Source organism: Corvus moneduloides, chromosome W, assembly GCF_009650955.1.
Source record: "Corvus moneduloides isolate bCorMon1 chromosome W, bCorMon1.pri, whole genome shotgun sequence".
NCBI lineage: Eukaryota > Metazoa > Chordata > Aves > Passeriformes > Corvidae > Corvus > Corvus moneduloides.
Window position 1 is genome coordinate 8,603,307 of NC_045510.1, and position 16,091 is coordinate 8,619,397.

Below are 16,091 nucleotides of genomic sequence, written 5' to 3' on the forward strand. Positions count from 1 at the left end.
ATTCTTCTCCTATTACTGTTGAACTTCAAATCCACACTTCTGGTCGGTTTTCCCCTCTTATATTTGTCTGGTTCTATTTAAGGAGTTCAACCGGGCCTAAGCTACTGCCTTTCCATGGCCATTCTTCTGTCATTAAGGCCCCTCCACAGACCCAATAGTTGGTTATGTTTAGTTTCTTACTTATTCTTTCCCCCAATTCCACAAACAGGTTTTTCCCAAATCTCTAGGTATCTACTTCCTTTTCTAATTGCTGTTTAAGTTTCATATACAAATCTTGATGTGGGGTTGACACAGAATTAGATTTCTGTGCTGGCTTTGTCTTTTTGTTTACTACTTGTTCTTTTACCAAATCTTGGACTCTACCCTTAAAGGCAAATGTGAAACAAACCCATCTTTCCCCCTTTGGACATTCATTTCTGTTGCAGTGGGGATCCTGCAACATGCATATACCAAACCAGGAGTCCCGTGGAAAGGAAATATATATGGACAGACAGATTCTTGCTAGATGTTTCAGAGATGTTTATTTCTCCAGCCGCATGGCCGGAGCTCTGCCGAGGAACTGTTCCAGTCACAGGACCAAGGGTCCTTCTGCCCGCGCAGGGGAACACAAACCAACCAATGGGAACGAGGCTGAGCAGGGGCAGGGAAACCCCGTGTCTGTGCCCTCAGGGCCCCTCTCCCAGGGCTACACGGCGGGGGGAGGAGACCCCAACACCTCACCCGTTTTATTTTAATAAAAGGAGAATGAAAACAACTGGATAAACATAACAAGAACAGTTTCAAAACAAAACAAGCCACCCTCCTGAGTCTTTAAATGTCCAAACAGATTCTGTGGAACATCTTAGGGCTGACAGAAGGGAGACAGGACTCTCTGAGCATGCTTTGTGGGGAAACAGAGGCAGGAGAGGGTTTAACTTCTTCCCTCCCCCTTTTCATCCCCCACTCGGCATTGGAAAGGGATTTTTGGGGAAACAATTGGCAAAAGCATGGTTTTGTGAGGAAAACCATGGATGAAAAAACGGATTGGGAATACACTGGGGGTAATAGGACATAGGGTAAAAGGGAAAGGTGGGATTAGGAAAAGGAGACTGTAGGGAGGGCTTACAATGTCTAACATGACTACGATTTTTTGCATATATACTGCCTTTTACAGGAACACCATCAGGCCCAGTGACCTGCGATGCTTGTAACCCTTTTCTACCTAGCACAATTTTGAATTCCACCACCTCTCCATCTCCCAAGCTTGGGATGCATTTTTCAGGGTTATTCTTTTTAATAGCAGTTCTATGCACGAATATGTCTTGCTGGTTGTCACACCTTGTTATAAAACCATAATTTTGCTTAACATTATACCATTTTACTATCCCTAAGGTCTTAGTTACTATGATCTTTTCCTTTTTCCGAGTGGCTGCTGTTTTCTGTCTCGCTGCGTCTTTGCTCTCTCTTTCGGTCGCTCCCGTGTTGGAATTGTCAGGGCTGCTCGTGCCTGCGCGCTCTTCCCGGGGTCGCGTTCGGGGCTGCGCGGGCCGGGCCGGGCCGTGCCGCTCAGTTCTCCGTGCGTCACCTCCTCTGGTCGCAGTTTCCCTGCCGCTGCCAGGCGCTGCACCCACGTCTCGGCCCGGCCCCCGAGCGACAACCCCCCCCCGCGCCCTGCTCCAGCGCGTGTCTCGGCTGGGCGCGGCTCCATTCTACCGCCACCGCCGCCAGCCACCGCCCGCACGCCGCCCCTCTCGGTCGGGCGTTCACGGGGCTCGCTCCACCACGCGCTGCGCGGGGCCGGGCAGGCACTGCCGGGTCCCGCCGCTCCCGCCGTGCCTCGCTCCACCACCGACACTGCTGCTCGTGTGGCTCCGCCCGCACGCGGGAACTGCCTCGCTGCTGCTCGGAGAGCGCTTGGTGCACGTGGCCTGGGCCGCACGGTCCCTGCGCCAGGCTTCCCTTCGCCAGGACACAGCTGTCATTGCTCGACAGTCTCGGTAACGAAATAATATTCACGAAAATATTCTTCCATCGGCATATATTTTGACTCCAATATTAACTGTGTCCAAACGGTTTTCCAAAAGCCCTTCGTAAGAATTAAATCCCAAGAAACATAGAAAAAGTTCTTAAACAACCATGCCAGGAAGTGTTTCAGTTCTTTTTGAGCTTGAATCAAGCTAAAATTTACAAATCGTTGTTCAAGAATCATTTTAAGTTTAAGATAAATGTCCATATGCGGCTCTGAGAGCCAAGAGTCTTCCCACGGTTCCTCCATAGTTTAGATATGGAATAGCAAAACAAAACCAAGAAGAGGAATCCAAAGTTTCCAGGGTTTACTCACACAAATCAGTCGCTTAGGGATCGGGGATCGTTCTGCCCGCAGTCACCACCATTATGTTGCAGTGGGGATCCTGCAACACGCATATATCAAACCAGGAGTCCCGTGGAAAGGAAATATATATGGACAGACAGATTCTTGATAGCTGTTTCAGAGATGTTTATTTCTCCAGCCGCATGGCCGGGGCTCTGCCGAGGAACTGTTCCAGTCACGGGACCAAGGGTCCTTCTGCCCGCGCAGGGAACACAAACTAACCAATGGGAACGAGGCTGAGCAGGGGCAGGGAAACCCCGTGTCTGTCCCCTCAGGGCCCCTCTCCCAGGGCTACATGGCAGGGGAGGGACCCCAACACATTTCCCCACCTATTACCACTTGTTCCTAAGTTTTCTGCAATACAGTATTTTTTCCCATTTTGCTTACAGGTACCTAGTTTGGATGGGTTATAACAGTGACTGTTGATGTGGGTATGTGTAATAAAAAAGGAACCTCAGTTTCTTTCCATGTAAAGCTTTCAGTAGCACTTGCGACATGATTTTGCTGCTATCCCGAAAGGGAAGAGACAAAAAATGAGTGACACAAGGAGGAATAATAGAGGTCTGGTATGGCTTCTACCCCCACCTCCCATGCCTATGGGGTTGCTACCCACAGCAGGTGTATATGATCTTCTTGGTGGCGAGTTATAGTGGCCAATCCGGTCTTGCCCTCTATTTCCTTGTTACCTCTTTTTGCTATTTTCCAGGCAAATCACTTTTGGCACTGTAATTTTCCCACCGTTCCTCAGGTACCTCCCACTCGACAGGCACTAGTAATTCCCATCCATAGGGCAAAGTTATTATCTTGGCTATTCCTAGTTCTATGTGGATAGGGAATAAATTTGTCATTCGACACTCCATAGAATGAGGGTGCCATTTTTGTGAACTGCAGTACCAATTTTTTTTTTTTCCACAACTTATGCATTTACATTTAACCCAGACAGGGTATATGGTATGGCACTGATGGAGGTTGTGATATCTCAAGATTAGGATACAGTCTATCCTCTTCTTTATACAAATCACAGGCTAAGGCTAAAACATGAGGATTCTTTGACAGAAACAGTCCTGATCCTCCAGTTCGGAGTAGAAGTATTCCTTCCCAAGGGAGTGTTGGAGGTTCCTCAAAATTTGTCCAGACGTCACTTGATATAAGCTTGGCCTCTGTCATGGGTTAGCAAAGCATAGTCCCGGAAGTGATGTTCTTGCAAAGGGGTGCTTACAGCTCCTCTATGACCTGACAGAACCTATCAGCTGGCTAGTTTGAATATGGACAATATTTTAAGCCACTTAAAATTGTGACCGCCTCTGTGGTCCACATTTAAGAATAGACAAACCCCGGGCAGAGCTCTCTCTCATTTCCGGTGCTGGGACAGGTGGCTGCGGGCCCCGTGCAGGGGCCAGCAGGCCGGGACACAGCCATCCTGAAGCCGATGGGCCCTGTTCCACCTGCAGCCCCCCCCCCACAGCTCTGTTCTGTGCAGAAGGAGTGGCCCAGCTCCACCTCTCCAGTGCGGCCAAGATTCAGCTGAAAGCTGCCCACCGCTGCCCAGCAAAGATCATGTGACCAACAGTGATAAGCGACATTCCAGCTGCAAGGCCTGGGTGAGATTAACCCTTTTAGTGCTGTGAAGAGCTGAAAACCTGAGGGAAGAGAAAGAGGAGATGCTTAAAGCTGAAATTCTGTTATAAAGCTATGATATATCAGAGTACCTGTTGTAATTTCATGAAGGCATGGGGGGTGGAGCATTCAACTTGTACTTGTGAGCAAAAGCACCTGCGCTGAGATAATCAAATGCTGAAGCAGCTGTAATTTGATGAGAAATTTGAACAGGGAGAGATGGAAGCGATGAGGACTTTTGCTCCAAATGGGAAAGGAGACCTCAGTTCCTAGAGATGCTCCCAGAGATAGTCCTAGAGATGAAGATGAGGAGGACCCTTTGCTCCCAGGGAAGGAGGAGGGCCTCTATTCTTAGAGATGAAATGCTCCCAGAGATGGGTGAAGAGAACTTTTGTTTCTGAATGGCTCAACCTTAAAATTGTACCCCAGTAACTCAAGATTGGATCCTCAAAAGAAGTTGTGGGAAAAGCTGCAAGTCGGGGGAAGGGACTCATATGCTAACAGAGAACCAACCTGGGCGGCTGTCTCGTTGTGATAATGTTTTCATAGCATGGGCAAGAGAGACTCCTCTTCCTAAATGAACTGAACAAGGCTATTATGGAAGTGGTAAACCGACTGAACATCTCAAGGGTTGTCTTTTTACATTGTCAGTGGGAGAAGGGAGAAAGGTGGGGGGAGGAGAAGAGTTCTGAAGGTGTGGTATGATTTTATTTTTTCTTTTTCCATCTTTTAGGTCTATTAATAAACTTCTTTATATTCTTTCAAGTTTGGTGCCTGCTTTGCTTTTCTCCTAATTCTTATCTCACAGAAGGTAAATAGTAATGAGTATTTTGGACCAAACCACTACAGCCTTATTTCCCAATTAGGTGTGGTTCTTGGTACATGCCTTGGATCATTTTGGTCTTCCCAGTTCACTACCACCCAGTCCTCGCTTAAGAGTCAACTTGATATCACCTGGCTTAGATGTTATAGTCCACTCCTTAGGTTCTTCCACAGGTCCTTTAATTCTGCTGGCATGGATCCACCCTCTTTCCCTGGTTCGGATCGCTGCCTCGGTTGTCAGTAGTACCTGAAAATGACCTTCCCATTGTGGAGTTAAAGATTGCCCTTTCCATGTTTTCACTAGTACCCATTCCCTGGGATGGATGTTATGGATTTTAAATTCTAAAGGTGTGGTTTGAGGGATTATCCCTTTCAACCTCAAATTTTCAAGCGTTCTTGCAATTGTGACATATTTTCTAACACTCATTTCCCCTACTTCATAAGTAGCAGTTTCATGTTGGGTGGTCAGAAAGGGTAATCCGAACATCATCTCATAGGGTGACATTCCCAGGTCTGACCTGGGTTGTGTTCAGACCCTCAATAGAGCCAAAAGTAAACATTTTACCCATGACATTTGTGTTTCAATCATTAATTTTTTTTAAAGTTCTCTTTAAGGTCTGGTTCATCCTCTCTAACCAGCCCAAACTTTGTGGATGCCATGGGGTATGCAATACCCATTTTATTCCCAAGGCGTGAGTTATTTGCTGTAAAATTTTTGACATAAAATGTGTCCCCGTATCTGAGTCTATTCTATTAACTATTCCATACCTGGGAATAATTTGTTCCAAAAGGGTTTTACATACCACATTAGCTGTAGCTATGACAGTGGGAACAGCTTCTACCCAATGAGTTAAATGGTCTATTATTACTAATAAAAACTTCCACCCCTGTACTTGGGGCAGTTCAGTAAAGTCCACTTGGATACTTTGAAATGGTTGCAGAACTAACGCGCGGCCTCTTAGTGTTGTTTTTCTCATTACCTTTTTATTTAACTTTTGGCAAGTTATACATTTCTCAGTTACTTGCTTTGCCAATCCAAAGGTCCCAATGCATCCACAATTCCTTAAAAAGTGATCACACAAAGCTTGAGTACCCCAATGAGTTTTTTGATGCATGTCTTCTAATATTTTTCTAGTAAGTGGCTTATTATGTAACTGCCTGCCATCAGGGAGTTTCCACTTCCAAGACTGATCTTGCTCTCCCCCTATCTTACTTAATTCTTTTTCTTCTGCTTCGCTAAATTTTGGAACTTCCAATTCTTCCTTGTCTGGGGTCAAAATTAACATAATCTTTTTGGTCCCATTTTCTGCTGCATCTCTAGCGTCTTGATCTGCCAAGTTATTCCCTTTTATTTCTGAGGTCATTCCCCTTTGGTGTCCTTTAACATGTACTACAGCTATTTCTTCAGGCAATTTTAATGCCTCTGAGACCTCTAAAATGAGTCCCTCGTATCAGTCCATTTCCCTTAGAATTAAGTAACCCCCTTTCTTCCCAAATTTTTGCAAAGGTGTGTACTACCCCAAAGGCATACTTTGAATCAGTATACAGGGTTCCTTTCTTTTGTGCTAAATATTCCAGTGCTCTTTTTAGAGCATGTAATTCACAATATTGCGCTGACCAATTTGAAGGTAATTTCCCTTTTTAGATGGTCTGCATACTTTCCCCATCAACCAAGGCATATCCTGACATCCTTTTTCCTTGTAAGCATCTAGATGAACCATCAACATATATTTTTTCCCCTTCTGGGAGGGCCTGTTCTGCTAGATCTTCCCGAATTTTAGTTTGGTATTGTATAATTTCTAAACAATTATGTGTTAAGTCACTCTTTGGTTCTCCATATAAAAATTGAGCTGGATTCAAACTTTTGTTTACTTCTAGTGTCAAGTCATCACTATCTATCAGAATTGTTTCATATTTTAACATCCTAGAATCTGTTAACCATTTTTCAGCTTTTTGATTTAACACATTTTGGACTGCGTGAGTTGTACACACAATTAGTTTACTCCCAAAAGTAAGTTTATGGCTCTCTTCTACCAGAATAGCCGTAGCTGCTATAGTTTGAATACATACTGGCCAGCCATGGCTCACTGGATTTAGCAATTTTCATAAATAAGCTACTGGCCTTTTCACCCCTCCTCATTCCTGGACTAAAACTCCATGAGCCACTCAATTTTCCACATTCACATCCAGATAAAAAGGTTTTTCTAATGAGGGTAAGCTCAAAGCTGGTACCAAGGCTAATTTCAACTTCAATTCTTCTAATTTATTATCATCTTCCCTGGTCCACTTTATATTGTCCCCATCTGTCAATTTTTCATATAAAAATTTTACTGCCTGCCTATATTCTTGTTGGGGTTTTCGTTCGCCTCCTGTTTTTCTCTTAAAGGAATTTTCCCCATACATGTTGCCAGGGGGACTAATTGCTGGGTGCTTAAGAAAAACAAAAGACCTGGCCACAGAGGGAGGGGTGCATCGATTTCACCTAGGTTTGTGGGTAGTCAGTTCCCGGCCTTCCTTCTACCGGAGAGACCCCAGGATCCCAAGCCTGCCATTCCCTGCCCCGCTGGGAGCCGGGCCGTGGCCGCCCTGCCCCCGCCGTTGCTGCGAGCCTTTGCTACATTGGAGCCCTGCTCGACCTGCCCAGACCTCCGGGGGGTTCCCACCGCAGCTCCACAGTTTTGATACATCTCGTCTGCCACCTGGGATTTGTGCTTGCCCCTGCTGTTCCAGCCTGCTGTTCCCAAGGGTCCGGCTGGACACCGGGATCGGCTGCCTAGGGGTTTGTGAAGCCTTTTTTCCATACCTCCCTGGGATCCCAGGCCACCAGTGCCACATGCTCCCTGAGCTCACTCCAGAGCGCCCCCTGCAGCTGCGGGGGGGAACCATCGCACCTGCCCTGCTCACCAGGAGCTGCCAGCGCCCCTGCCGGCTGCGACCAGAACTGCACCCGAGGGGAAAGGGCCTGACAGCCGAGAAGGCTGGGACTGGGTTTGTGATTGTTTGCTGTTACTGCCATAGTTATTGTTGTTTGTTTGACTGGTTATACACATATATATATATAATAGTAAAGAACTGTTATTCCTATTTCCCACATCTTTGCCTGAAAGCCCCTTGATTTCAAAATTATAATAACTCGGAGGGAAGGGGGGTTGCATCTGCCATTCCAAGGGAGACTCCTGCCTTCCTTAGCAGACACCTGTCTTTCAAACCAAGACAGATCTTGGCGCCCAACCGTGGGGCCTGAGGGCATTAAGAGAAAGGGGTGAAAAAGGAATAACAGTTCCTGGGTAACTTAATTTTGTGTGCTGAATATAGGAAGCTTGTTAGGCAGCACTATGTGGTCTAGTTTACCCTGGTTCGGGTGGCAGGTGGTCGTGGCTATATTCTTCCCCTTTGCATCTCCTTACTTGAATATGGGTCCTCTGACTAAGGCTACCATTGCTGTTATCCAGCTTGCACTATGGGTCGAGAAAGTGAGGAATTCATGGGCTTTTAACTTCCTCCGGAATGTGGGCACATGGATAAAGGGCTATCACACATTAAGTGCATGTTTTTGGGGTTTTGTTAAAAATGGTACCTTCTGTGAGGAAATGACACCAGGGGAAGTTTTCTCCCAACCCCTCAACCAGTTCTTTGGGCCCACCCCACCAATTTTCGAAGGGTTTACATTTCCTCTGGGTATTAACCAAGTGGTGCTGATAGGCCTACTCTATTTAGCACTCAGAGATAAGTTGAGATCAGCTTGGATAACTACCCAGACACCGGCCCCAGAGACTAGAGGTCCTGCCCCAGAACCTGACATGGCCCCAGAGACTAGAGATCCTGCCCCACAGCCTGATACTGCCCAACAGCTCACCTCAGAAATGGACTACCTGAAATGGGTGAGGGTACTGGTAAAGGGGTGCAGGAGATGCACCAGGAGATATGCCAAGTGCTAAGGGAATACACCTCCTCAGCTAGTGAAAAACCCTCTCCCTGCCCCAAAGAGGGTGAGTCCAATGGTGTAGCAGCAGAACCCACAGATGTTACAACCGTCCAGGTTCCAGCTGAACCACAAGGGCAATCACAGCCAGCAGCAGTCGCCCCTGTGCAAAGAAGGAAGTATAAGACCAAATCAGTATGCCCAGTTAATGATGATGGGGAACCAGGGCCCTCACAATCAGCAGGGGAGTCAGAGCCAGAAATCATCACCGAGTCCCTGTCGTACGACAGTCTCTGTAATATGCGAAAAGTCATTGTGCGGCGGGGGCGCAAGCCTTATACAACCTGGCTGCTTTGGGTTTGGGACCTTATGGGCACAGGTGTGCAACTGGATAGTGGTGAGGCAAGGTATCTGGGATCGTTGACCCAGGACCCAGGTGCGGACCAGATATTTGTGAGGGAGCCAGGGCCCCATTCTAGCTGGGAGCGGCTCTTAATGAGTGTGAGAGAAAGGTTCATTCACAAAGAAAGAATGCAGGAGTACCATCATAGAATGCAGTGGAAGACACTCGAGGAAGGGATCCAGCAGCTAAGAGAGGTGGCAGTATTAGAAGTACTCTTTGGGAGGGATGGACAGCATGATAATGACCCTGACAAGGTCAAGTGTACAGGGCAGATGTTCTGGAACCTGGCAAAGCTAGGGCCACAGCAATACACGACCTTCATTGCTGTAATGGGTTAGCAAGCATAGCCCTGGCAGTGATGTTCTTGCAAAGGGGTGCAAAAACAGGGGCTGGCCAGGCTGGGACGGGCCATGGCCATCCTGGAGTCGATGGGCCCTGTTCCACCCACGGAACCCCCCCACAGCCCTGCTGTGGGCAGACGGGCGGCTCGCCCTCTCCAGTGCTGCCAAGATTCAGCTAAAGCTGCACCACTGTCTGGCAGAGGTCATGTGACCAACAGTGATAAGCCTCATTCCAGCTGCAAGGCCTGGGTGAGATTAACACTTTTAGTGCTGTGAAGAGCTGAAAACCTGAGGGAAGAGAAAGAGATGCTTAAAGCTGAAATTCTGTTATAAAGCTATGATATATCAGAGTACCCATTGTAATTTCATGAAGGCGGGGGGGGTGGAGCATTCAACTTGTACTTGTGAGCAAAAGCACCTGCGCTGAGATAGGCAGATGCTGAAGCAGCTGTAATTTCATGAGAAGTTTGAAAAGGGAGAGATGGAAGCGATGAGGACTTTTGCTCCAAATGGGAAAGGAGAAAACCTCAGTTCCTAGAGATGCTCCCAGAGATAGTTCTAAAGATGAAGATGAGGAAGACCCTTTGCTCCCAGGGAAGGAGAGGGCCTCTGTTCTTAGAGATGAAATGCTCCCAGAGATGGGTGAAGAGAACTTTTGTTTCTGAATGGCTCAACCTTAAAATTGTACCCCAGTAACTCAAGATTGGATCCTCAAAAGAAGTTGTGGGAAAAGCTGCAGGTTGTGGGAAGGGACTCATATGCGAGCAGAGAACCAACCCAGGCGGCTGGCTCGTTGTGATAATGTTTTCATAGCATGGGCAAGAGAGACTCCTCTTCCTAAATGAACTGAACAAGGCTATTATGGAAGTGGTAAACCGACTGAACATCTCAAGGGTTGTCTTTTTACATTGTCAGTGGGAGAAGGGAGAAAGGTGGGGGGAGGAGAAGAGTTCTGAAGGTGTGGTATGTTGCTTTTTTTCTTCTTTTAGGTCTGTTAATAAACTTCTTTATATTCTTTCAAGTTTGGTGCCTGCTTTGCATTTCTCCTAATTCTTATCTCACAGAAGGTAAACAGTAAGGAGTATTTTGGACCAAACCACTACAATTGAAATGATTGATACTGAGAATACTCAAGAAACAGTGGGCTCTGTCACCAACAAGCTCAGGAATTATGACAGTATGGTCAATGGTCCGCTGAAAGCTCATGTTTCTGCTGTGGTTAAGGACCTCAAAGAGGAGATGAAGGAGATGAGGGAGGAGAGGACGAAGGTCAGTGTGGCACCAGTGAGAGTCACAGGCCCCCAAATCAGAGCCTGACCTCCCCCGGCTAGAGAGAGAGGCTACACCCCACGAGCTGAGCTGGGGTTTTTTCTGTGCGAGCATGGGGAAGACATGAGAAGGTGGGATGGGAAACCCATTTCTGTCCTGGCAGCGCGGGTGTGTGAACTCAAGGAGGGAGACACTAACCGAGGGGGTTCCGCTAAGGTGAAAGTAGCCTCAGCCTCCTGTGACCGAGCTGCCAGGTATTACAGAAGGGAGGATGATATGTCAGATCCCCTTGAAGGTACCTCTAGCATGTACGCCCAGGGAAAGAATGATAACCAGGGCTAGAGGGGCCCTGCCTCTAGCCAGGAAGAGGCATGGGACAACCGCGTTTTCTGGACGGTGTGGATCCGATGGCCTGGCACATCAGAGCCACAAAAATATGATGCATTGGTTGATACTGGGGCACAGTGTACTTTAATGCCATCGGGACATGTCGGGGAAGAACCTGTCTCTATCGCTGGGGTGACCAGGGGATCACAGCAGTTGACCCTTTTGGAAGCTGAGGTGAGCCTGACTGGGAATTGTCGCTGTTATCCCCAGAGAACGGCGAAATCACGACATAGGTCTAGGTTAAAAGATATGGCCAAAGCAGAGCTAAGACCTCATTTAATGAATTTCTCCTCTTTTATAGTGTAGTTCGCAATAAAGAAATTACATGATTGGCTTATTCACTCACCACCTCTCAAGGTGATAGGCTGAGCAGTAAGACGGCCATTTCCAAATATTATTCTCACAAGACTGAAAACGATTCTACAGTTTCCACAACAACTTGCAAGTGCAAAAATGGTTTACATTCTTACAAACTGTTGTCCATCCAGTTCTCATGAGAACGAAAACTTTCTCAGAGAAGCTGTGAGAAGCTGGATTTCTCTGTTTCTCAGCTAAAGCATGAGAAAGGAAAAACTTCACAAATGCTACAGAGCTGGAACATTTCTCTGCTCCTGCCTTTTAGCATCCACAGGGAAGGAGTGGCAAAAGCATCCAATCGTGACCGGCCCAGAGGCCCCGTGTATTCTGGGCAAAGACTTCCTCTGGAGCAGCTATTACAAAGACCCAAAAGGACTCAGGTGGGCGTTTGGAATAGTTGCGGTGGAGGCAGAAGGAATTAGGCAATTGAGCACCCTGCCTGGACTATCAGAGAATCCTTCTGCAGTTGGGCTTCTGAAAGTGGAGGAGAAACAAGTGCCAATTGCCACCTCGACAGTGCACCGCCAGCAGTATCGGACAAATCGAGATGCTGTGATTCCCATCCACAAGATGATCTGTGAGCTGGAGAGCCAAGGGGTGGTCAGCAAGACCCATTCACCCTTCAACAGCCCCATTTGGCCTGTGCGCAAACATGATGGGGAATGGAGATTGACTGTGGACTATCGTGCCTTGAATGAAGTGACTCCACCATTGAGCGCTGCTGTGCCGGACATGTTGGAGCTCCAGTATGAGCTGGAGTCCAAAGCAGCGAAGTGGTACGCCACTATTGACATTGCTAACGCCTTCTTCTCCATTCCTCTGGCAGCAGAGTGCAGGCCTCAGTTTGCCTTCACCTGGAGGGGCGTGCAGTACACCTGGAACCGACTGCCCCAGGGGTGGAAGCACAGTCCCACCATCTGCCATGGACTGATCCAGGCTGCACTGGAAAAGGGTGAGGCTCCAGAACATCTACAGAACATTGACGACATCATTGTGTGGGGGAACACAGCAACGGAAGTATTTGAGAAAGGAGAAAAAATCATCCAGATTCTCCTGGAAACTGGTTTTGCCATCAAGAAGAGCAAAGTCAAGGGACCTGCTCAAGAGATCCAGTTCCTGGGAGTAAAGTGGCAAGATGGACGACGTCAGATTCCCACTGAGGTCATCAATAAGATCACTGCGATGTCTCCACCGACCAACAAGAAGGAAACACAAGCTTTCCTAGGCGCCATAGGTTTCTGGAGAATGCACATTCCTGAATATAGCCAGATCGTGAGTCCTCTCTACCTAGTTACCCGAAAGAAGAACGATTTCCACTGAGGCCCTGAACAGTAACAAGCCGTCGCCCAGATCAAGCAGGAAATCGCTCACACCGTAGCCCTTTTCCCAGTTAGGACAGGACCAGAGGTGAAGAACGAGCTCTACTCTGCAGCTGGGAACAATGGTCTGTCCTGGAGCCTCTGGAAGAAGGTGCCTGGTGAGACTCAGGGCCGACCACTGGGATTCTGGAGCCAAAGCTACAGAGGGTCCAAAGCCAACTACACTCCCACAGAGAAAGAAATCTTGGCAGCTTGTGAAGGAGTCCAAGCTGCCTCAGAAATAATCGGTACAGAGGCACAACTCCTCCTGGCACCCTGACTACCGGTGCTGGGGTAGATGTTCAAGGGAAAGGTTCCTTCCACGCATCAAGCCACCGATGCTCCTCGGAGCAAATAGACTGCCCTCATCATGCAGCGTGCCCAAATTGGAAACCCAAGTCACCCTGGGATCTTGGAAATAATTACAAATTGGCTGGAAGGTGAGACCTTTGGGTTATCTGAAGAAGAAGAGCAAGTGACACGTGCCGAAGAAACCCCACCATATAACGAGCTACCAGAGAGTGAAAGACAATACACCCTCTTCACTGATGGCTCCTGCCAAATTGTTGGCGCTAGCCGCAAATAGAAAGCTGTTGTATGGAACTCCAAACGGCAAGTTGCACAGGCTACTGAAGGAGAAGGTGGATCAAGCTAATTTGCTGAACTCAAAGCTGTCAAATTAGCTCTGGTCATAGCTGAAAGAGAGAAGTGGCCAAAGCTATACCTCTACACTGATTCATGGATGGTAGTCAATGATCTGTGGGGTTGGCTGGAAAGGTGGAAAAAGGCCAACTGGCAGCGTAGAGGAAAACCAATCTGGGCTGCTGAGGAGTGGAAAGGCATTGCCACTCAGGTAGAAAAGCTACCCGTGAAAGTCCGCCACATAGATGCTCATGTCCCCAAGAGTCGGGCTAATGAAGAACATCATAACAACAAACAGGTAGATCAGGCTGCAAAAATAGAGGTGTCCCAGATAGACTTGGATTGGCAACATAAAGGAGAGTTGTTCCTAGCTCAATGGGCCCATGATGCCTCAGGCCATCAGGGCAGAGATGCCACCTATAAGTGGGCACGAGACCGAGAGGTGGATCTAACCATGGACAGTATCGCCCAGGTTATCCATGACTGTGAGACATGCGCTGCGATCAAGCAGGCCAAGCGGGTGAAGCCCCTGTGGTATGGTGGGCAATGGTCCAAATACAAGTATGGGGAGGCCTGGCAGATTGATTACATCACACTGCCTCAAACATGCCATGGCAAGCGCTATGTGCTCACAATGGTAGAAGCCACCAGAGGATGGCTGGAGACCTACCCTGTGCCTCACGCTATAGCCCGTAACACCATCTTGGGTCTTGAAAAGCAAGTCCTTTGGAGGCATGGTACCCCCGAGAGAATTGAGTCTGACAATGGGACTCCTTTCAAGAACAGCCTTATATTAACACCTGGGCTAGAGAACATGGCATTGAATGGGTGTACCACATCTCTTACCATGCACCAGCAGCTGGGAAGGTTGAGCGGTGTAATGGATTGCTTAAAACCACCTTGAAGGCACTGGGTGGGGGGACTTTCAAAAACTGGGAGGTGCATTTAGCAAGAGCCACCTGGTTAGTTAACACCCGAGGCTCCACCAGACGAGCTGGCCCTGCCCAATCTGAACCCCTACAAACAACATACGGGGATACGGTTCCAGTGGTACACATGAGAGGTATGCTTGGAAAAACTGTTTGGCTTAATTCTGCCTTGAGCAAAGACAAACCCATCCGTGGGGTTGTCTTCGCTCAGGGACCAGGTTGCACCTTGTGGGTGATGCAAAGGGATGGAGAGACCCGATGCATACCTCAAGGGGACCTGGTTTTAGGGTGAACTACCCATGGCTCTGTACTTGTATAGGTATTGGCATGTATATATGTATATAATTCGTGTGATGCATGTATGTATGTTGTTAAAAGGGTTAAGTTTCATGTAACATGTTAGTATGGGAAAAATTTGGGGTGGATAATGTTGGGGTTTTAGGAGTTTCCCTTCTGTTTTCTTTTCCTGTTTAAGAATTTTCCCCATACATGTTGCCAGGGGGGCAAATTGCTGTGTGCTTATGAAAAAAAAAGGCCTGGCCACAGAGGGAGGGGTCCATCTGGCTACTCTTTTTCACCTGGGCTGGTGGGCTGTTAGTTCCTGGCGTTTGGACGGAGAGGGAGGCTGGAAGGAATTCATCAGCACTGAAGACTTCTGCTTTTTCAGCTGCCTTCCTTCTACCCAAGAAACCCTGGGATTCCCGAGCCCGCCTGCCCTGACTCACTGGGAGCTGGGCTGCGGCCGCCCTGCCCCCGCCATTGCTTCAAGCCTTCGCTACTCTGTAGCCCCGCCATGCCCTGCCTACTGAGACCTCCGGGGGGGTTCCCACCGCAGCTCCAGAGTCCAATACATCTCGTCTGCCACCCGGGATTTGTGCTCGTCCCTGCTGTTCCAGCCTGCTGTTCCCGAGGGTCCGGCTGGACACCGGGATCGGCTGCCCAGGGGGGGTTTGTGAAGCCTTTGTTACATCCCTTCCCAGGATTCCAAGCCGCCAGTGCTGCGTGCTCCTTGAGCTCGCTTCGGAGCGCCCCCTGCAGCCACGGGGGAACCATCGCACCTGCCCTGCTCACCGGGAGCCGCCAGCGCCCCTGCCGGCTGCGACAGTAACTGCACCGAAGGGGAAAGGGCCTGACAGCCGAGAAGGCTGGCACTGGGTTTGTGGTTCTGTTTGCTGTTACTGCCATAGTTCTTGCTGTTTTCTTGCCTTGTTATACACATACACACTATTATATATATATAATAGTAAAGAACTGTTATTCCTATTCCTCATATTTTTGCCTGAAAGTCCCTTAATTTCAAAATTATAATAATTCGGAGGGAAGGGGGTTGCAATTTTTTTTTCTCTTCCATTTCAAGGGAGACTCCTGCCTTCCTTGACAGACACCTGTCTTTCAAACCAAGACAAGGTGTATGAGTAACATTACCTGAATCTGCTGAACAAGGATTGCGATTTTTCATAATGCCCTTGAATTTATCTTTTGTTCTCAATATGGCTAGTGTGGCAGCTCTGTTACCTCTACCTGAACAGTGGACAAGTAAGAGAGATGGAGCCAAAATTGAGTGGAAAGGTACCCCTATAGTGCATAATGTTTACCAAACCTATGATCCACCTTCTGATGCACCTCATGAAGGATGGTTACACAATAAATATTGTAGAACTAGGCATCCAAAGATAACCATCCTATCTCAAATG